Here is a 24,583-nt window from a genome sequence, read left to right as displayed (position 1 = left end):
TAGGAAGCGCTAGCCACGCTCCCAGACTCCGAGCCAGTGGGACCAAAGGCAGCACAGACATACCCGACGTGGGGGAGCGAGGCAGAGTACTGGGACGCGACTCGGACGGCATAGCGGCCCGAAGTGGGGTCGGACTCTGAGAGGTGACTGTGTATGGGAGAAGGCACATGGGAGGCGGCCTCGACCAACACACTGGGACCTGCTGGCGAAGTGAGAGGCCTCACACACTGCCAACTGCGCCCTCTTGGGACCTGAAGGTTTGGGAAACAGCTCTTTTTGTGAAAAAGTGGGTACCCCCAACCCTCCTCTCAGTCTCAGGACTGCTTCCCAGTACATTTGCCACCTGGCTTGGCTGGGTTCTGAGCGGGCTGGGCGCCGCGTCCACGACCGGCTCCCTGCTGTCTGGCGGGTGGAGGCTGCAGCTTGGCCGACTTCGCAGGGGCGGAGGATGACGCAGGCGGGCGCCCTCGGCGACGAGCGGGCTCAGGCTGTGTGGCCGGCGGTGGGGTGGAGGCAGCAGTGGACCGCCGGGGCAGCACATGCTTGATTGCCTCAGCCTGCTTCTGTGCGGCCGAGAACTGCTGGGCAAAGCTCTCGACCGTGTCACCGAATAGGCCGACCTGAGATATGGGGGAGTCCAGGAACCGATACTTATCGGTCTCCCGCATATCCACCAAGGTCAGCCATAGGTGACGTTGCTGGACCACGAGTGTGGCCATCACCTGACCAATGGAACGCGCTGTCACCTTAGTCGCCCGGACGGCGAGGTCAGTGGAGGCGCGCAGCTCCCCCAGAAGCTGTTGGTCAAGACCTCCCTGGTAAACCTGCAAAAGGGCCATGGCATGCAGGGCGGAGGCGGCCTGTCCACAGGCTCTGTAAGCTTTCTCGTTCAAGTTGGACGAGTTCGGCTGGCGCGGTTCACCGGCCGTCAGACACAACTGCATCGCAACGGACCGCTCGACTTGGGGGATCCCAGCGTACTCCTTGGCCTCCCCGCCATCCAGGGTGGTGAAGGCGGAGGAGGGACCAGGCCTGGCACGAACGCTATAGGGCGTCCTCCATGACTTGGTCACCTCCTCATGCACCTCCGGGAAGAATGGTACCGGGGCGGGGCGCTGAGGACCAGCGCGGGCCGCCCCAAGAAACCAATCATCCAGCCGAGAAGGCTCGGGATGCGGTGGAGGATTCCACACGAGCCCGACCTTCTCGGCGGCCCGGGCAAGCATAGCTGTCAGCTCAGGATCAGGCTTGGGCAACGCCACGGTCCCGGAGGGAGGCAGCGCAGCCGAGTCTTCATCCCCCGAGGACTCAAGCTCACCTTCCGATGCCGCGATCGACATCTGCTCATCTGCAGGTGCGCCGAAGGAGACGGATGGTCGCTCCGTGGAGGGACCAGCACGCTCTTCCGGCAACACCACAGGCTGCAGTGTTGCAGAGGGGAAAGGGGCCCGCGGAGCAGAGCTCGGCGGGGAAGCCCTTACCGTGATCCTCAGGTCACCCTGCCTACACGCTGCCGTGCCGCCTCCCTGGCCGGAGCCAGAGAAAACGGCCGTACGGGGCATAGGGGAGGGGACCCCCGCCCCCTGAGAACCAAGGAACGAGAGTCTAGACCTCAAGATAGATGAGATAGTCGTGTTCCCACAATGAGAACATGAGCTATCCACAAACGCTGCCTCAGCATGCTGAACGCCCAGGCATGTGACACAGCGATTGTGACCATCAGCGGGGACCAGGGAACGACCACATCCAGTAACGCACAGACGAAATGACATCTTGAAAAAGACGCAGGGTTTGTCTGTGTAGCTCTTTTAGAAAGGGGGAAATTCAGCTCTGTTCTGTGTGCTGAGGCACGCAGGGAACAGCCGTGATGTGACTGTAGGTTCACACTGGTCGCCTAACAGTACACACGCAAGGAACCGGCCCAAATCGCAAACCAGCAGGGCAACAGTGCTGTGATAACAGCAATTGAGAGCACAAGCTCAGGCTCCTCAGGAAGTCACGGCCTCGCTGTAGTGTGCCGTAACACCAACACTCTTGACAGCAGCTCTTCTTTTTTCTCACAAGGCTTGAGAGAACACACTCTCAGTCAGTTTTTCACTCTCAGTTGTGTTTATACACTCGAAGCTGATAGGGCTCTCTAGCGATATCCCAATTCGTCGGTCACTACTGACGTATGTCGAACGTGACCGACTGAAAGGGAACATCCTGAACATTAGTCAGTTCTCACAGAAGTCATACACATTTATAATGACATGAAGGTGAGTAAATGGTGAAAAACTTTATTTTCAATTCTTAATTCATTTTATTTTATTTTATTTTATTTTGAATTTCTAACAATGCCAAAGTCAAACTGTGGAAGCTTTTGCTTATTTGTTCTGCTCTATGCATCAAACTTTGGCAACCTCAAGTACACTTCACACAGTTCACACTGCTAGCTTATCTCAAATTTAATCAGACACACACAGAGAGCCATAAGGCTAACCTACTCCAACACCTCAAATCTCATCTGCTCATAATAGTCCAAGCAGACGTCCAGACTTCACACAGCAAGACATTTCATCATTTAAAAAAAAAAAAAAAAAAAAAAGGTTTATCAATCAAGACACCAGCACATCTACTAATGGCTGGAATAAAAATTAGCACAAACACATTTCAAAGGTGTTGAGAAGGAAAAGAAATGAATTTATATTGCAAATAAATGGGTCCCTGTATGAAACCCTTAATTAGTTCTGAATGCACAAACAGTTCCAGCAAGATAAAATGGACTGCCGAGAGACCTGGCTGGTGAGAGAATAAGAGTTGCCACATGTTTAAGCTCAAACACTAACAACTTTATGAATGCTGAAGAGAAATGTGGGGAACTATATTATGAACTAGGAAAACTGATACGATTTCATTATCAGAATATGAAGTATAAACCAGGAGGAAAAGATGTTGATAGGTTCTTTGAAGCTGAAAAGCCATTCATAGTGTGCCAGACAACTGATAAAACATAGATGATGAGGTCTTAATTTCAGTTCCTTAATTAATCAAATTATACTTTTTCCCCCTGTGGTCCTTGCAATGCTAGTCAAAGTTTTTTTGCGCCAAAATAATTTAGTTTTTCATAAACATTTCCAGACTCTCTGACCCCTGCAATTACAAATAAATTATCGTGACATTAGGAAAAATTGGCTGAAACTTTTTATAGTCAGTGTTAGGATCATTTAAATGGATACGCAGAATAGATATGAAGCCAGGAACAGCACAATGTTTGACAAACATTCCGATATCTTATGCTTATCATTATCATAGAGTTTAAGGACAATCATTTCTACCACTTTTTCAGTATTAAAATCATCATGACTGGTCATTTCTGAACACTGAAAAGGTGCTAATGTTCTCAGGTTTCTTACTTCAGAAATCCAAGAATTTTGGAATGATGGTTTTGCAGCCGTTTCAAAAAATGAACCTGTTGGACTAAGAAGTTTTAAGCTCTGAAAGTCACAGTGTGTTTTTCATATTAAATGAACTCTTTTATCTCAAAAGATCAAGGAAATTCAATTTCTTATGATATTAGCCCCCTTTAACGACATAAGCCCTGGAGCAAAATGCAAATTCCCTTTAAAAAACTCCAGAAAAATCCAGGTAAATACAAGAGTTATTGCTCTTTTCTGCAGCCCACGCCAGCTTGGGTCTCTATCCCTTTAAGTTGGCGATATAATGACTGACGGGGTATGTAAATTCAGGTGATCCCACTGTGGAGAAATCTGGTACCCGTGGGCTTTTACAGCGCCACATTAACATTCATGGACCTGGATGCCAGGGGTGTGTACCAGCTGCCTACAGACGCTCACGGCCTTTTGCTCTGCCACTCAAATGCCAGTCTGTTACCAGGGAGAGGTGGACATTTAAGGCTGATCTGAGATCAGCAGCCCTTCCCAGATCTGATATGCAATGAGACTGTGAAGCCAATCTGGGTTCAGGCACACAGAGGGACATCTACTAATATCACCTGTCAATAACGCAAAAGGACAAAACATGGGTAAGTATTTAGGACTATGGCACCTTTTCCCAAAACAGTTTCACCTGAATGTTGTGAGGAAAGTTAATGCGCAGAAAATTCTGACAAAGAGAGATTACAGAGGATCAATAAAAAGGCAGAGTGAACATATTTACAGCATATTAAAATGACTTTGTTTTACTCCTAAGAAGAAAGAATAACACAACTGTTAAGCATATTTGAGTCTTGGCACTATTTTTAAATTTTTGACAAATACAACTGGACCAAAGCCTTTTTGAAGTACATCAGAGAATGTAAACACACTCCACATACATGCAGTAAACATGTACAAGTGCACCGGAGCATGACACGAGTTTGGAGGGACGCCAGAGATATCGACCCACAATACACAGAAATAATTCAAACACCTGATAATGACTTCTCCAAAGGTGCGGTGTTGTGTTAAATTAGTTTCCAGAGGCCATTCACCAACTGATGACCTTTGACCCCACCAGGTTAACGAAGAATGCTCTTAGAACAGGACAGAAGCCTGACCCAATTTAGTTTTTTTACGTTCTCTGCCGCCCTATAGCATTGAGTCAGGACTGCATGGAGATTACAATCAGACAGGTGACAGGACACACATCTCTTGTCTGTACGAGGTCTTCTTTGTGTTATGTTTCTGGTCAGTGGACAAAACTCTCTAATCTTGGGCCACTGACAAGGTGATGAGTAGACTGGATTGGACATCTTTCTAGGGAAATGGTCTTTGTTCCTCTTATTCATGGTTTTGTACAATTCTGCTCTGGCAATCACACAAACACCTACAATAAATCAGATCAAGGCTCTCAGAAGGTATAGAATATAGTTGCTCTGTAAGTGAGCTGTAAACACTTGCTTTTATTATCTTGTGATGTAAAATATGCAGTGAGCAAGAAAGAAAGAAAAAAAAAAAAATCTATAGGGCTAGTTCACCCAAAAAAATGAAAATCATTTACTGTCATCATTTACTCACCCTTATGTTGTTCCAAACCAGTACAACTTTTTTTTTTTTCAGCATAACACAAAATGAGATGTTTAGCAGAAAGTCTGAGCTGCTGTTTTCCATTTAATGAAAGTGGGTTGGGGACCAGGGACTGTCAAACTCCAAAAAAGCACAATAAAACCATCATGAAAGTGATCCAAATCATCCGTGCACTATATTCTAAATCTTAGAAAATTATATGATTGCTTCATGTGAGGTTATTCTCTGTGATGTAAATACAAAGAAAATCTTACTTGACAGCTGTGGTTACCATTCACTTTCAATGTATAGAAAAGAACAGCTTGGACATTTTTGGGTGAACTGTTTCTTTAAGAGATAACGTTACAGCAATGACATCATAAACAATGGAAATGACAGTGGAAACGTGCATAACTTTTTGCTAGGACAAATTTGTGCCCACCACTTGATGAAACTGTATTTATAATTGTACTAACATTATAATATAATATAATATAATATAATATAATATAACATAATATAATATAATATAATATAAAGACCAATCAAATGTTTGAGGCTGGTAAGATTTTTTTATGTTTTGAAAGAAGTCTCTTATGCTCATCAAGGCAGCATTAATTTAAGCAAAAATACAATCAAAAAAATAAATTATGAAATAAATATATTAAAAAATAAATATATTAATATAGAAAACAATGTAGTTTATGACGTGGCAACAAAGCTGAATTTTTAACAGTCTTCAGTGTCACATGATCCTTCAGAAACCTAAAATGATAATTTGGTTCTCAAGAAATATTTCTTATTTGTATCAATGTTGAAAATAGTTGTGCGGATTAATGTTATTTGTGAAAACTGATACATTTTCAGTAGAATCAATACATTTTGATTTTTTTTTTTTTTTTGATAAATTGAAAGTTAAAAAATAAACAGCATTTATTTGAAATAGAATGTATTTAATGTCACTTATGATCAATTTAATGCATCCTCGCAGAAAGAACCAATTTCTCATTTACTCCAAACCTAATGTATTGATCTCTGTATCAATGTATCACACAGACTATTTATCAAAACAGCAAAAGATCATGTTATTTGAGGATGACCTAATTAATATTAAACCATCAGCATTATGTGGTCATAATCAGCACATCCAAAAGCACACACACTTCAAAACTTGTTCTGGTGCCACTGTGCCCACCACTTATTAATATAAAGTGACGCCCATAAGTGAAGTGTAAGTCCGTCCCACATGCATTGCTAATTCTGGCATAGATTAGCATAGCCTGTAAAGAATTGATGTGATCACTAAAACAGGCTATACTAATTAAAGCCAGAATCATCAATTCAGATCTTCAGGATTTTTAAAGGGTTTCCCTCCAAAAGGTTGCACTGTGAATGAAAAGCATTAGTTTTCATCAGAAAGTTCAAATTTTGAACAAAAACAAAAGTTGAGTAATGATGATGATGATGATGATGATACTGCATAATGGCCTGTTTAAATTGCAGAGTCATAACACACCTTTGGGGGGGCTGTTATTTGCATCATATGACTTATGGTGCAATAATCTCCCATTTCAAACTGCAGCACAGATTCACAATTCTTCCCTCTCTAGGTACTGTGTCACTACTGACATTTTCTCAAATGACTGTTTTTCAAAAAAACAATTGTTTTTCATAAGTCTCAGAGCTCTCACAAAGACGAATATCTGACTAACCTAATAAACATTGTTTAAGTCACAGGGCATGTGACTATGGCCATAACTAGCCCCTTCCAAGCAAAGTCATCATGAGTAAAAACATAAATATGCGGGGTTCTTGGAAATTTAAGATGAATGTGAAATGATGGGTCCCCTGAAGAGGGTCTTTTCATCACACTAAACTTCTTCTCAGTAAATTATCCTCTTCACGATAAGCAACTTCCATCTCCTGAAACCATTATTTATGCTTCCTCAAATGATGTACGACTCTGAATTACAAAACATGTAAGCTGCATAGTTGATAACTGTCACATATAAAAAAATTTCTGTTTAACAATATAGAGACAGTTCACAAATAATGAATAATGGATGTTTGATCCACACTGATGAATCACACTGTCTGGATTGTTTTATTGCCAAATTCATTAAAAGCAGCATGCAAATCAGCACAATTGCACAAATGCACTGCCAAAGTCTGCTGAAGACAATTTGCATGGTGCAGTTCCTGATCTTATGGGCCTAGGGCTAGGCTGCGAAGAATGCAGAATGCTTTATTGAGACTGTAAGGATATGTCTACAGTAATCACATTTGAAAATGCATCTTTTTCTCTAAATTTTGGCCTTCCATCCACACTGAGACAGAAGTTTTTGCAAAAATTAACGAAGTGGATAATTTTGAAAATGCTGTTTTTGAGCTGCAGTGTGGACTGTGAACAGAGGTATTTGAAAAACAATGATGCATGTTTAGTCATGTGATGCAAATTGTACCCATTTCTATGTTTATATCGGTATGCCCCTGCCACTACTCACGTTCATGGAAAAACACTAAATTGCATTTTAGACCATACACAGAATGGCGACTGAGTGAGACCTGGACACACCAGTAAGTGGTTGGGAATTTTGCTAATAAAATGATTATGCTCTATGCATCATCTCAGAAGGTTTTTGTTTACACATGCACAGTAAGGGTTTTTTCCCGATGTTTCAGTGAGGACAAGAACATTTTGTAAAATGCTAGTGTGAATGGAGAGAATTTTGAAACAAAAACATTGTTTTCAATATCCGGATTAATGTACATGTAGTCTAAAGATATCCAGACACACGTGGACCATCTGTATATATGCCTGGTAATAATGGTCTTCTCCATCACTTGATCATCATTTCATTAATTACTGCAGCCATGATCAATTGAAAGAAAAAAATAAATAAATAAATAAATAATTCAAACATCTTTTAAATGAAATTCAGTTTAACGCAACAATAATTGCGACAGGCAAACAGTGTTTTTTGTTATGCTAAAAACACGTACAGTCTATATTGACTCAAATTTTCATACAGGAGGTGTGTTTGCACTGAAATTATGACTTACAATAATAAATAATACAAAGGCTACTATATGCTATTATAGTGCATTCGCACCTGGTTAAATTGGTCTGAAAGTTTTTTCTTGACTTCATGTCTACAGGATTACTTGAACCTTATAAGGCCTTGATTAAGAAGGAAAAGTGAATGTTGTTTTGGTCAGGATTAATGAAGTGAAGAGCAGTCATTATAGTGGGGAGACATTTAATGTTGGTCAGAGGTATCTGAAAGGAAACAATGATATTTCTATTCCATGCTAGTTGCCATTATGGTCTTAGTTCACATTAGCATAATGCGATAATTGACTGGCTTTCACTGTGGTCTCTTCCTTTCTGTCATTTGGCTAATTACAACTAGCCTGTTTCTCTATGACAACAAGCTGATACAGACACCTTATGGCATTTTATGACAGATTTAATGATAATAACGTTAAATTCAAGTGGTTACCTTGGAAAGCTATGTAACAACGGCACATCACTGTCAAAGCATATTCAGCAAGTCTTGATCGATTCATATAAAATTACTCTGAAATTAAGACAAATCACTTACCGCAAATCAGTTTGAAATAAACTGTCATAACACATCATAAGGTAAATACACGACAATACTGAGGTATTTAAAATGCTTATTACAGACATGAGTTGCACTCAAGCCAAACCTAGGTTGAAAAATAAATTAAAGCGCTATATAACATGAGCGGGGGTGAAGCATCTGTTCATGAGTGGCTGTGTTGGGGCCGACCATTTAGGAACTAATTACATATGAATCTGAAATGAGAGAATGAGTCATTCAGCACAGAATTATTGACGAAAATGGCAAAATCAATTGCCACCCAGAGTAAGATTTACTCGCATTTATTTAGATTACTACTTCAAAATAAGAAATAATGAGTGATTATGTAATATAGGTGCCAAAAAATAATAACTCAACTCACTGCACCATTTTATCAAGAAAAGAAAGAAATGCTAAAGTTTTTCAATTCAGTGTTGGAACCTGTCTGTGCCATCATCTCTGCCCCTTCTGTCCTCTTGTATGCATTAAAAGAAAAACTCCATCTTTCTCTAAACTGATATAGGACGTGAATCAAGTGTGTTTTTCTCAGTGAATCTCAGTCATATTTGCACAGAGTAAAGGCATTTCATTCTCAAGCAGTGGCCCGAAACGGTCTCTTTCAGCAGTTGTAACTTTCACTGTGTCAGTTGTCAAGAGTACGGTAGTTGCTGCTATTAATATTATATTACAAGGACAGGGATCCTCCATCTGTCAGACAGCAGTGATGCAGGCTTTGCATTATAAGAGCTGGTGTTGGGTTTGCACTATAATAACTGAAGGCATTTACACATAAAATAAGATACAAAGAATGTGTGTATTCATACTTGCAAAATGAAGTTATGGCTAAAAAGAGAAGCAACAAAATAATAAATGATATAAATTACATTTTATTAATAAATAACATTCTAAAATATAAAACAATATAAAACAGCAATAATAATATTTTACAATATGTATTTTTTTCTTACCGACCCAAACATTTGAACAGTTTGATCTGATATCAATAAAAGACCCCATTAAATCCTCATTTTAAAAAAAATGGCTTTGAGTACATCTACATGCTAATGTGCTCCCAAAAAAATGAGAAAATAAATATAAAAACAAAATACATATTTAAAAGTGTTATGTTTCTCTTCCTGGAAAATTGACCAAAAATTTTAATGATTGACTAGTCTTGTTTTGTACAATAAAATATTCTCTGAAATTAAAATAAAAACTTCTCTAAATTATAAATAAAACCTTATCAATAAAATCTAGTTGTGTTAGGCCTAATTTCAATGTGTAATCTTTAATGCAGAAAGGAAACCCCATCATTCAAATTTATGGGGTCTTTAAAGACACATAAATGACTAGGATAAACGATACAAACCTAGTACAACATTAAAGTCACTTTATCTGAAATGCATTGCTTCATGCTTGTCAATTCCCCTGCTTTACAGCAAACTACAATGATCCAACATCAGCTCAACTGACCGGTTCATTTACCCCAAGAATGAAATGAACCAACTGACCCCGGATGAACTTTTCGATCCATTTCAACTAGCTCTAACTGCAGTGTCCGCTCAAGAATTGCCACATAAATCACAATTGTCCATGCTCTGTGAAATCCTGTTATCTCACAGCTGAGATGATCAAAAGGGAAAGCATCTAGGGGGAGATTCGGTCTGTCAAATTGTGCTTTGCAACCTGACAAAGTGTTTCAACTTAATTAACAAATACCGCAGCTGTTTGACAAAACAGAAAGACACAACTGCGAAGGGGGAAGAGGTGACGTCAAACAAAAGGTTGACTAAAACAGTTTAAAATTTAACTAGTGAAAAAGATCAGCATGGAATTGACATGGTTTAAGTGATGGATTTATTGAACACACTTGAAAAACCACATGAAAAAGGCCTTCTGTTAAAGATTTTATGATGCACAATCTTCTCACCTGCACTATAGCACCTGCCAAAGTGTTTGCACAATGGCAGTCCAGACAAACTGAGAGTGTGAATAGAGAAAAGAGGATATGAAGAGAAAGAGAGAGACACACGGACATTGAGATCCATCCAAGTGGATGAAAAGATAACAGGTGCAGGTGAAAGCACCTGTGAAGATGAGGAATTTACCTCTGGAGGCAAAACATGAGCTTATTCAGAGCAGATCCTATTCTATGCCTCAAGAAACTTCAATTATGACACACATGCACCATTATCTGTCTCTCATTTTAAATGAATAATCCAACTTCGCTTTCCACCATCTGTTCCTTGAGTCATCCATGTAGAATATTCAAATGAGCTGTTCAATGTTTGCTGGATGTCTCTAGTGTTGCAATGTTGATGGTCTGACCTTTCTGTCATTCATTTCATTACAGTGTTCTTAGGCCATATGCAACTCTTTTAAAGGGTAAATATTATGCAAAATTCACTTTTATAAGGAGTTTGAACATAGATGTGTCCACAGTGTGTGTAAACAACCAGCTTATAATGGTAAAAATCCACCCAATACTTTTTATTATAATCCATATTTATCATTTTCAATCTTTCAGAATGCACTGTTATATATTTCCCCCTACTCCTACGTAAGAGTAGTGAAAGCACGCCCATGACTGGTGATGATCTGCCCTTTTAGCATAGACACACCCCTGAGTGAGAAGCACAGAGTCTGCCATTTCTGTTTACTTGCTGTATCCGCTAGCTAGAGGACTACAATGTCTGCGCCAAAAACCATTACAAATGTTCTGTTGTTGGATGTACTAACGAGCATACAAGTCTTCATAGACTCCTGGCATCCGAGCCACTGAGGACACCATAGTTGAATTTCATTTTTGAAGGAAATGTGCCGGAGAATGTCAGTAAAATGTTATATATTTGCGCTAATCATTTTACACATGACTGCTTTACCAACGAGGGTCAGTACAACGCTGGATTTGTGAAAAAATTGTTACCGAAGGATGAGTCAATACCAACGTTTTGTGCTCTAACTTCATAATCAGATCAAGTAAGCATGGCACTTCATATTTTGTGAATGTTGGCAAATTTCCTTTCTGAATGAGCTTTCTAGAATGCTGTATGGCTAATGTGACTAAAGTTACCATAGTCTCTGATTGTATTCAGAGAGACTAACTTAGAGCTATGTTGTTAGTTTTATCCCAAAAATGCTCACCGTCTGCGTAATTCATAAACGCACATTTATTATGCACTGTATAGTCAGGTGACAAACTTTTTTACGCTTTCTGTAAGATAAGAGAATTGTACTAATAGTGTAATGTTTGTTTGCGAAGGCCAGCACATCAGAGCAGAAGAGTAACATGAGTGATGTTGGTTGCCAGACAGACTCACAATGGCTGTATAAGTCAGTTGGTACGCAGCCATCAATGAAGACGCTTCGTGCTCAGACGGTACATGCTAGTCGATAAGTTAAATCAAAGTAACTCCACAACAACTACATAAAATTACTCACTAACCATTCAGAAACATCCAGGTGCAATCTAAAAGTTGCAACCTCTTCTTGAGTCTCTCCATCTGTGTCTGACTCCGGTTCTAACATGCAAGGCTGCACTCCACAACTAGATATTTCTGACATTTTGGCTGGGTAAGATTCACCTGTTTTGTTGGTAAATGGGTTGAAATAAATTCTATATATATTTACCTCTCTTCCTTCCAAGTAAGAGCCCAAATGATATGGTGAAAATCATACAGGGTCACACACAAAATGCAGGAACTGACTATTTTTTTCTTTTTAATATATCAATATAAATACTTTTTAATGTAACATACTGTATCTCTGGTAAAAAAAAAAAAAAAAAAAAAAGACTAACACTGAAGGAGGAACCTGGGTCATATCTGAATAATTTCTAATAATTACTTTGTCTAGGTCCTTATGACTTATGCCAGCAAACAACCACCTAAAAGCAATCATAAAATAAAACAAAAACTGCATATCAATGGCAACACCACGGCCTCATTTTATTCCAAAAATGTAAAAATCTGGTCTACCATGATGTACAGTACAGCACCATTAAACACTGATTAATGAGACTTGATCTGTGCAAGAGGCTGAATTACCGTTGGATAATCCAAGCGTTTGGAGGCATTTAGTGGCGTCAAGTAAACACAATTTTTCAGCACACTGTGTTCAATGCTATTTACTCATGCAGGCCAGCAGTTCAATGTGATTATTCCTGCTCTGTTAGAAATGCATTCCTGGCATACGCTCTACGCTGCAGTTCCTGTCGAAGCCAAAAGACAGAGTGTAGCGAGCGTGACTGACATAGATAAACCAAAATTATTCCCCTCTTTCCATAATTACCAATTTCAACAGTGGTGATAATATTTTATGGAGCAGTTGTGGTGGCGGCAGTTTGTGTGTGTGTTTGTGTGTGCCGTAACGCAATGTCTTTGGGGATAAACTTTCCCCTGTCATGCTTAGGAGGAAGCTGTGATGTGACTGGCTGAGAAGAATGCGGTTCAATAGTAAATGTGGCCTTGGGCCAGGGGGGCAAAACTATGGCATTATGCATGCACTTCTGTGATAAAGTTGCTTAGGACTGAACCCAATCAACCAGAGAGAGCCAAATGAGTTTTCAGATTCTCAGAAAAATGGCAGCTGTTTAACACGGTCAGTCAGAGGAACAATGCAACATGGAGAATCAAATGAATACAACAATATACAGAGCTACTCAAACATGCATGTTTCTAAATTAATAAATTATGAAAGTAAAAAGTTGACTTTTTAAAAGTCATAGTTCACCCAAAAATTAAAAACACAGACATTTTTCTACATATCTTCTTTTGTGTTTCTCGGACAATGTTTTTGTTAACTAAACCTATTACAAATGTTTTACTGGAATAAAATAAAATATACATATTGAATGAAAAACTTAAAATAAAAAAAAGCTGCATGAAATAAATGAAAAGTTGAAGTACTAAAATTGCTAAAACTAAAACTGAAAAATAAAGCCAAATAGATTTAAAAAAAAAATAAAAAAAAACACTAATAAATATGACAAAAGCACATAATTAAAGCACATAAAGCACATACAATTACTAAAACTAAAATGAAGACTGAAAATACAAAAATAAAAACTAATTCAAAATAATTAACTAATAAATACTATAATAAATAATACTAAGATAACATTATTGACAGAAGAAATAAAGTCATACAGGTTTGGAACAACATGAGAGTGAATTTTCATTTTTGGATGAACTATCCAAGTTGACTTCCATGTGTCATATTAGCAGATAGCATGCTCTAACACACATGTATGCACCCTCACACACTTACACTTTACTCTACGATGAGTGTGTTAGTGTGACAGGCAGGTAAAATACCCTGCAGAGTGTACAAGCAGCCAATTAAACCCCACTGCAGACTCTCACCCATCAACGGCTCACCGGCCTCTTTCTTTTTTGCTCTATTGCACTTCTCCCTTCGTCGCAATCCATCTTTCCCTCTCTGCACTCAACACTCTCTACCTCCCTCCAGTCTTCCCTCCACCTTCCCTCTTACCTCCCTCCAGTCTTCCCTCCCTCCACCCTTTCAGAGTGTTAATTAATACGTGATAGAGGATTGACCAACACACACACACACACACACGCACACACACACACACGCACACACACACACACACACACACACACACACACACACGCACACACACACACACACACACACACACACACACACACACACACACACACACACACACACCTGGAGAACCCAGACAGGTGTGAGGGAGGTCTGTGTATATCAAATGAGAGCACGCTCAGATGGCATAGCTTCATTTTAGATATGAGAAGCAATGCTGTGGGGTTTTCATTCTGTGCTGTCAGTAACTGGAAGCAAAAGAGACCCAACTTACATTGCTCTCAAACGGAGTTCTGTCTTGAAACCTTAATCCTACAGAAAACATGATACATGTCAGTCTTATCTGTTTGATGACCAACCAGTATATATATATAAATAACAGTTATAACAGGTCAATAACAGTTTATAATGTTTTTGAAAGAAGTCTCTTAAGATCACCAAGGCTGCATTTATTTAACCAAAAATACAGCAAAAACAGTAATATTATGAAATAATATAACAATTTAAAATATCTATTTTCAATTTTAATATATTTAAAAATGAAGTTTATTCATGTGATGGCAAAGCTGAATTCTCATTCTTGGAAATCATTCTAATATGCTGATTTGCTGCTTAAGAAACATTTCTTACTATTATTGTTGAAACTTCAAAAGAAAAGCATACAGCGGCTTGCGAAAGTATTCAAACCCCTTCATTTTTTTCGCATTTTGTTATGTTGCTGCCTTATGTTAAACTACTTTAAATTACTTTTTTCACATTAATCTACACTCCATACACCATAATGACAAAGCAAAAAACAGATTTATGATAAATTGTAAAAACTGAAATAATTACATTGCATAAGTATTCATTCCATTTTCTGGGACACTGATCATCGGGAGCTGCACAGAGTCAATATTCATGGTCGGACTGCTATAGCCAAACCTTTGGTCACTCGTGCCAATGCCAAATGTTGGTTTCATTGGTGCCAACAGTGCAAATCTTGGGCTGTGGACAATGTGAAACATTTATTGTTCTCCACCTTCACTGTCTTTCCTACAAATCTGTGGGAGTTACGTTGTGGAGAAGCCCTAGAGAATGTTAACACCCAGACTATTGCGTGCCCAGAGTGAAGCACGGTCAATATCAAAAGCAACAGTCATTAAGTAGCAGTCAGGATCTGGTATCAGTATCAGTCACCAGCTGCTTTAAGATCTACAGTGCATCTTATCCTCATGGACAGGCAGATTTTCCAGTTCTTGCTGTGAGATGTAATTCCCTTCTGGGGGGTATACACAGTAACATGTGGTTTGAGGTGTGCCAAGTGTGCAAAGGTCTTTATCATATGCGATAAATTTCAATTATTCAAAAATTGCATTTTTTCGTATTCGTCATCCTAAAAATTCTAAAAAAAAAAAAACGCACAGAAACCTTGAACACTGAGTCCGATGCGTATTAATTAATCTGTTGCAAAACATTCGCAAAACAATACAAAATGGAGTCTTCAAGCAATGAGGATGATTTTGTTGTCCTCTCTCTTCTAAAAAAGAGAAAAAGAAAGAGGACATATTGGGTCCATCCAATCCTCAAATTGCATAGAGAGGAAGGAGAGTTCCACCTCCTTATCAAGGAGCTGCGGGATTATCCCGAAATAATCACTGTAGGTGTAGGAAATACTAGTGTTACCCATAGTCATAAAATGTGTCAGGTTACACATGCAACCATGGTTCTCTGAGAACAGGGAACGAGACACTGCATCAAGCGCTATGGGGAATGCCTCCACGTGAACCAGTGTCTGAAATCACGGCAATATGATACTGACCGGCGAAAGCTCATGACATCATAATGGTGCGACCCAAAAGTATATATGGCATGGCTGGGAGACGCAACGTCTCGTTCCCTGTTCTCAGGGAACCATGGTTGCATGCGTAACCTGAGACGTTCCCTTTCAAAAGGGAACTCGAGCTTATTTGAATTTTACATGATGATCTTATAAAAAAAAAAAAAAAAAGAAATATACTACCAAAAAAGGGACAATTCTTTTTTTGCTGAGTTTATATAAATACACACATACAGGGCTTGACATTAACTTTTTTGCTCACCAGCCACTGTGGCTAGTGGTTTTCCAAAGTTACTAGCCACTCAGCATTTTCACTGGCCACAATTTTGACATCAATACCATGGGAAAAAAACTGTCATATAGATATTTTTAATATTATCTCATAATCTGGCTGCAGGTATATTAGGCTGCTGTCACTTTAAGAACTGACACACGAATCCATTACACTGTTACACATGCAGTTTCTTTCTCAACTGTTTGTTTACTTAAAACACAAGATGCCAAGACTGTCATTTTGACATTATTTTGTGTGTATTTGACTGTTTAAGCGCAATAAGCAGAGAAAAAGAATTCAATTTAGTACTAAGAGGTGGCTTTATGTGTGTGCATTTACGGTGTGAGCACAAAATCTGCCAGAATGAGTAAAATTATGGGCAATGCGTGCAATCCCATGCCAAAATTCAAGCCCTGTAACACCAACAATATTCATCCGGAGCATATGAAGAGATTGAGTGAGGGGAGGTGGGTTTGTGTGTCAACTCACTGTCGGAGAGATGAGAGAGCGAGAAAATGCAGCTGGTATCGTGTATCTGCAGAAAATAAGTATTGGAAGAGTTTCAGATATTTCAGTATGTATCGTAAAAACAATATTTCTGACAAAACTACACAGTGTATTATTTCAGATGCCTTTTAAAAAGACTACAATTGAATGTATATATTATATATAAAATTCAACCCGCCAAAGTGGCTAATAGGAGTGACTGTGTTACATGCCACTGCTGAAATCTACCTGCATTTGGCGGGTGTTAATGTCAAGCCCTGCACACATACATACACTAAATTAACAAAATAAAGACATGCATTTATTTATATGCACCAAAATTAAGATGCTAATATACTGCTACACTCAATCAGTGTTTTTAACCCATTCATTAAAACTGGGTTTGTCAGAACTGATGTGTAGAAATGAATCGCACTTCTCAGCTCGGATTAGTACTTTTGTTCCTGACATTTAAATCAGAAATGCTATTAATATACTGTATCTCTTAATGCACTCAGTCACAAGTCATGGCACAAGGAAGAGCCTATTAGCACAAAAATACTGGCCTAATTGCACAGCAACTTATTGGCTAAATAAAAAGCATATATTAAAACCACTGCGCTATTCACAGCGTTGGTTAACTTTATATTATCTACCTCTGCCCTACCTGAAAAACAACAGACAACAAAAGCAGAGTCTGACTTGTTTCTACAGAACTGGACTGACCTCATTTCTTATAAATAAATTTATATTCTGCATTGTTTGTATGTCATTTCTGTTTGAGTGACACTACACTGAATGCATTTTGACAGACCCCTGATTTGTCTGAGAATACACAGACTGCGCTGGTCATTTAAATTCATAAATAAGCAATTCATCCAAATCAAATGTGTACATAACACAGCCTCTCAAAAACTGATTTGGATCTAACCAATATGAGCAAAATAATCTGTCTGATTCTTTCAGTGGGTCACCAGAGGAGGATTAGAGATGCTGAGAAAGTGTCCTGTTATTTTATGCCCTAATCATGTTGCAGAAACATCTAAAAGCTGATCGAGAAAAAAACGGAAGCTGCCTACAATGTCAATGGGTGTCCTTTTATCCAGACTAACCAACCACAAAATATCAAGACAATTTCTGTTTATGTGACACAATTTTGGCCTCAGTTACTGTTTATAAAAAGCACTGATTTACTGTTTGAGTGCATCAAGTAAATATAATTTATCTGAGTATGTCAAACACACATAAAAACTGAAAAAAAGAAACATATTAAATCTAAGCCTGCAATACTCAGACACTACCATACTAAACTTAACTAGTTTCACTAACAGTATAATGGGGGGGGGGGGGGGGGGGGGGATGGGGGGAACCCAGACATTGAACAACAACTTCTGTAATATTTATTTATTTATTTATTTTTTAAGTGTGATCTCATTATGCTTTTTTACATGTTCAACTTTCTTTACTGTGTAATGTTGCTGTTTGAGCATAAAAAAGGTCTGCAAAATTTTTGGTAGCAAAAGGGTATTATTTTAATGACTAGCAATCCATATCCATCTATACAATCATAAATCTCAGCTATTCCTGTCATCCAACACACAAACACACACATATGTCACTCTATGTAGTCATGCACCTCAGATGGTATTAATGTTGGGTCGATTTTGATGTTCATGTTCAATGATTACGGCAGCGAGAGATCGAAATGTTTCATTCTCCCGATGTGACAGGGCCATAATTAAGCTCCAAAGATTTCAGTGTCAAGCTGCTAACCAGCACACCCACGCAGAGAGAGAGAAAGAGAGAGAGAGACCTTTCTGACTCGCAGAAAAAAAAGGTACAAAAGCTGTCACCAGGGCAGTACCCTTTCACAAGGTATGCCTTTGTACCTTATTTACACCTAAATGTTGCAAATTAGTAGCTTAAAGAAATATTAGTACCCAAAGTGTATATTAGTACCTAAATGGTACATATTTCCTTTTGAAAAGGTACCGCCCCAGTGACAGTACTGTGTCAGAGTGTACTGTGGATTTGAATACAATTACACATTAATGTTACTATATGGTTTTCCTGAGCATATCATAACCAGGTACAGACACAAAGAAAGGAAACAGTGGCTCCAAAAATTATTTGGACACTTTATTCATGCCTACAAATGCATGAATGTCACTGCATTAGATAACAAAACATCAAACCAAGCAGAAGTGCAAACAAATTAAGTTAAAGCTTTTCTGATCCATTCAAAGATTCAGTTACTTTAAACAAATGGTCAAAGTAGTTTTTACTGGATGTACACTACTGTTCAATGTTTGGGGTCAGAAAGATTTTTTTAAGGAATGAGCGCTTTTATTCAGCAAGGATGCATTAAATTGATCAAAACTGATAGAAAAGATATTTACAGTATAATGAGGTGGAAAGGTCACAAAATATTTCTATTTCAAATAAATGCAGTTCTGTTAAACTTTCAATTCATCAAAGAATCATCAATGTATCATGTATCATATCAAAATGTATAAAATTTCCACAAAAATGTTAAGCAGCACAACTGCTTTCAACATTTATAATAATAAGAACACTTTTATGAGCACAAAATTAGCATATAAAAATGATTTCTGAAGAATCATGTGACACTGAAGACTGGAGTAATGGTTTTGAAATGGCTTTTTAAAATTACATTTTAAAATTAAAATAGAAAATAGAAAACAAATAACAAAAAATAGTTATTTTAAATTGTGAGAATATTTCACAATATTACTGTTTTTACTGCATTTTTGATCAAATAAATGCAGCCATGCTGAGCACAAGAGACTTCTTTCATTAAAAAAATCTTACAGACCGCAAACTTTTCAACAGTAGTGTATGAAGTATGTTTCTCTCAACTTCACACTGGTGTAGTTCATGTTAACTATGAACATGATCAAAAAAAAAAAAGTTTCTGAATATACGCTTTTTAATATGAATATACCATTTAAATCTGTTTTATAACAAACTTATTTTTGAAAAATATGTTGGCTGAAAAGTTTGTGTTTTCTCTTTTAAATGTCATTGAATTCTATAAAAAAAAATATATCAAACCTTAATTGTTTCAGGGTTTTTTTTTATGTAGCTCAATTTTTGTAGTGTTTTTTAAGTAGCTCATTTTTTGTAGTGTACTTTGCGTATACTTTAGGAGTATACTTATAATAAAAAGATTTATTACAAGTAAATATGATAAAACATACATGGAAAGACACACTGGGTGACTCAAAGTGAGATTTAAAGAACATGAAGATTGAATTATTCTACAAAAAGTCTCTCTCACTGACATTTCCTTCAATCGAACTAATATGACCTTTAATGGCCTTTCCATAATAATCAGCACAAAGTGAGTTGTCTGAACTCAGGCAGGCATCAGAATGGGTTATTTTCATTATTATTATTCCCTATCAAATTCATTTCAATACCATTTGAAAAGACTCACATATGCTGCAATTATAACAGAAGAATAAACTGTAGCAAGAAAACTTGAGCTTATACAGAAGAGAAAAAAAATATACATTTCAACAGTGCTGTCACTGTGTATGGGCATTCATTCGGGTCACTCACCCTGTAGAGTTTGGATTGGGGCAGAGAGGTCACCTTCTGACAGGAGAGTTTAGGTGTACCTCGACCGGAAGCTTCAGTTGGCATGGAGACAGGTGATCAGTCTGGTTCATACTGCCTGGGACCTGCACTGTAAAAAGTGATTCGTTGGCTCAACATCTATTACTTATCAAGATAAATAGAATAAACTCAAAAATATATATAATTCATAACATTTCAAGCTCTACTTAACATTTTCTAGTGTATGCAACACAAAAACGTAAATTAAAAGGTGAACATAAGTGTATTCGTAAAGTAAATGAAAAAACGTAAGTAACATCAACTAGCATTAAAACTTGGTTAAAATTAAGTAAACCTAACATAAATTTTTACGTATTTGTGAGCTGCGTGATATGCAAATATTCTATCCAGCCAATGAGTGAAGCTGGAGCCATTTTGAAGCGTGATGTGGTGAAGACAGCGAGTACTCTGTCAGGTAAGCTGTCTTTAAAGAAAACTAAATAAAATATTAGAGTTTAATTATTATTTAAACATTCATAAACACTCGTTTATTGTGTTAGTGGGGTGTATTCCTTAACCGGAAGCGCTACACAACCTTTTCTGAAGTTCGATGTGGTGAAGACGGAGATAAGAGGTAAGCTAAAGCTTAGCTTTATATTAACAAAATAAAACATTAGATTTTGACTTTTTTAACATTCATTAACACTCATTTATTGTGTTAGTGGGGTGTATTCGTAAACTGGAAGCACTATGCAACGTTTTCTGAAGCGCAATGTGGTGACGATGGTGAAAGGAGGTAAGCTAAAGCTTTGCTTTTTATTAACGAAATAAAATGTAAGTGTGTCGTTTAATGTCCACTCTTTTATTGCATTTGTAGTCACTGGGGATTTGTTAAACTTGTATTTTTAATTGATATGAATTATTCAATAATCAGAAACATGTTACTTATGAATACTTTGCAACTATTTCTATATCGAGTTATATAACGTTATATATATTTATAAATGTGCATGCTTCATTTGAACGTATTGAGTGCTTATGCAGTGTTTGTATTCACGAAGACTGCTTAAGGTAAAAGTATCGAGTTTGCATTAATGCATTGAGTTTTCACACAGCTCCAAAAATAATATATAATAAAAATTGAAAAATCTAGCCTAATCATTTTTTATGTTGTTTAATACTGTTGTTTTTCTCTATCTGTCTTTCCAGTGCGAACATTTGTGGTGCAACAATAGAAGGATATGGTGCATCCTGTTTTTGGAGGTATACAATTTTGTTAATTTCACACTTGACTATGAATTGTTTTTGACAAATTGGCTTTGCCAAAATAAAAGGTGAACCTGGCATATTTTCTGCATTTTGGGTGATTTGTCTGCTTTTAAAGGCATCATATTTCAGTCAGTTAAGATACAGTATAAAAGCTTGTGTAAGGACCATGAAAATCAACTTTTTTGTTTCATGTACTTTTCAGTCCAATGCTGTCTGCGGAAATACACAGAGAAGTTGATTCAGTGTTTAATGGTGTACATCTCTGACAATGCTGATAATCTCATCAGGCATTACCAGGTGAGTGTCTGGAATACATTGAACGCTATACATAAGGCAGTAGTATTTAAACCTGGTCTTGGGGACCCCCTGCTCTGCACATTTTTGCATGTCTCCCTTATTTAACACCCCTGATTTAGATCATCAGATCTGATACGCATTCTTTTACAGAGCACTCGCAGAAAACACCTTACCTTTGCATTGAAAAATAAGGTGGATAGACTAAACACGTAATACGCATGTACGTGCTATCACTGTTTTCACAGATTCGTGTTTTTGCAGTTTATACGGAGATGACAATTGTATCGTTTTCAAAAACTTTTTGAAACCCGTTTTCAAAAGTTTGTGTTTTCAGGCCACCAAAATGCTGTTGTGTAAATGAACGGCCATAACGGCTAAAAAAGTTTTCCATTTTTTGTTGGAAATGGTGTTGTGTAAACAGCCCCTAAGTGTGTTGCATCCTGTTCGCCTGTCATTTGGATTATTGTTATTAAAGCTTTGTGTTGGCACCTTCTTCTTCATCTTCGTCTGTTTGCCTGCAACCACCCCTGACAGTTGTTTAGAGTAAATTAAAATAAAACCAAAATGAAATGATAAACTAACATTTATTTTATTTATTAAATATAAATGTTATTTCTGGTTATTTCAAAACATTCTATCTCATTTTGTGTTATATAAATACATTATATTTTTCCCACTGTAAAACAATCTGAAACTACCACGTAATGTTGTAAGTAAATACATATTTGCTATGCTTTTCATTAGGATAGCCATGGTGACCTAAAGGAACTGGAACAGCACACACACTGAGGATTATCACAAAGGTGGCTTCATGGACGATCCTTTAGAAACTAACTTTCTTTTGGTCAAATTGTCACTTTTTTCATAAGTACTACAGTCATGATTTTTGGTTTTAGACTATTTAAGTTGCTGTTTCCAGAGTAGTATTGCAATCTCTTCCAGAAAACCTAAAATGCTTTATTTTTGTACTGATTTTACTAATTGTACTAATTGTGTGAAAACCTTTTGTTGAAATGCTGTCCAAAAATGAAGTAAAATGCTGTTTTGTGTTTATTGTATGTTTTGCACTTATTTTAAGACATTCAATGTTCTAGAGCAGTACAGTAAGTTTTATTCAGTAGCTCAAGGTTAAAATTAATTAAAATTTTAAGTTTGTTCAACTCAATTGACTGTCTTTTTTTATGTAAATTAGCTTAAATGTTAAGTTAACAACTTGCTATTACTTGGTAAATTCAACTTGTGTTTTTAAGTAAAGAATGTTGAGTAAACAAATATATTTAAGTACCTATAACAAAGGATTTCTTGTTAGTTTTACATAAATTTGTTTCAAGTTGGATTTACTTAAAAAGTGTGATGCAAAAATGGTGCATATGTATTTTAAGTAAATCCAACACATCATTTTTTACAGTGTGTGGGCACACAAACAAACATAGTCAGACCTGTTTGATCCCAAGAAGAATCAAAGCCTGAAGTACCACTCTCTTATCTGTATTGAGACATTCCCATCAACAAATGAATAATTCAACTTTGATCTGTAAAAAAACATCATGTGTAATTTTAGCTGTCACTGGCTCAACACTTGACAAAAATGTAAAACTTCTGAAACATCTGAAATAACTTGCTTCATCCAAAGCTTATAAACAAATATGTCACAGGATTCTGTTGGATTTAATCTTGAAACCACTGAAGCTACAGAGGGAGTTGAGGGCTGCAGTGTCTCAGAGCAGTTTGAAAGATTACTAAACCATGTTTGTTGTTCCAACAGGCCACTAAGAGCTTTGATGTTACTCTTGAAGTCATTGTGATCCTATAGTTGCAGCCGTTAGGCAACATGACCAAAAACCATTCACTGGCTGTCTAATGCATACTGCATGCATAAACTGCATTATCTGACTAAAATCACCTGTTTCAATCTGAATGGCTGGCTTCTACACAATTTTCGGGTGTGAAAGATATTTAAAGTCCAATGTGGTGAAAATCAAGTTTTTTTTATTATTTATTTATTTTTTTTAATGTTGTTTATATGTCTATGTGGTGTTTTTAATATGCTTTAAGTCAAACCATGAGCAAATTCAGAAGTCAACACCTGAGTGTTTTCTCTTTAAATCTGTAGTGATCTAAAGAAAGTTTCAAAAACGCCGTTTGAAATCGCTGGTGTTTGTAACGTCACAAACTACCTTGTAACCAATCATGTCAACGTGAGGGCGGTTCTTTAGCATATCATTAACTATGACTATCTCAAGAGAAACCAGGTTATCCTGGTATATTTTTCTGTTGATATGAAAAAAAATCGGGTTAGATTTAGCAATAAAGCGGGTGTATTATGTATATTACAAAGTTATGATAAACTATATGCCTTTCTCCACTGACATTCTGAGTTGTTCAAAGCATTTCTAAGGATACAGATTTTTAGAAGGCAGCTGTCTGACTCTGAGATGGCAAATGGGAATATGGTTTGTGTAACATTAGCAACACATTATTAGCAGCAGTTTGATAATGTGTTCAAGCAAAAGGCGAATCATATTAATTACCATTATGTGTCCGAGGTTGTAAAAAGTAATACCATTGTGCAGCATTTACCTCAGGAAGATGACCAATGGGATCTCTGAGCTTGTGCGAGTGAGTGGAGGCAGGGCTAATTAGCATATTCATAGATCCGCTTATACTAAATTAAGCAAGGTTGAAGAGTTAC

General features: G+C 37.5%; 1 protein-coding gene and 1 long non-coding RNA gene across 11 annotated transcripts in view; one reads left to right on the top strand and one right to left on the bottom strand.

Moving 5' to 3' along the window:
* The window catches only part of chrm3a (cholinergic receptor, muscarinic 3a), a 122,138-nt gene that overhangs the window by 49,881 nt on the left and 47,674 nt on the right, over positions 1–24,583 (bottom strand). For 6 of the 10 annotated variants that reach the window (XM_051867339.1, XM_051867340.1, XM_051867337.1 and 3 more), the window contains one exon: positions 20,329–20,455. The gene's annotated coding sequence lies outside the window, so the exon portion shown is untranslated. Of the gene's footprint in view, positions 1–16,726; positions 16,793–20,328; positions 20,456–24,583 lie in introns of those variants that run through there. The other 4 variants (XM_051867342.1, XM_051867346.1, XM_051867345.1 and 1 more) reach the window with 2 other exon arrangements.
* Positions 20,880–22,754, top strand: LOC127498227 (uncharacterized). The gene is made up of 5 exons (XR_007925833.1): positions 20,880–20,959; positions 21,048–21,121; positions 21,535–21,588; positions 21,797–21,891; positions 22,636–22,754. It is a non-coding gene; the product is annotated as an uncharacterized LOC127498227 (long non-coding RNA).

Source organism: Ctenopharyngodon idella, chromosome 17 (assembly GCF_019924925.1).
Source record: "Ctenopharyngodon idella isolate HZGC_01 chromosome 17, HZGC01, whole genome shotgun sequence".
Taxonomy (NCBI): Eukaryota; Metazoa; Chordata; class Actinopteri; order Cypriniformes; family Xenocyprididae; genus Ctenopharyngodon; species Ctenopharyngodon idella.
Note: the sequence above shows the minus strand (reverse complement) of the source record. Positions and strands in the feature narration are given on the sequence as shown.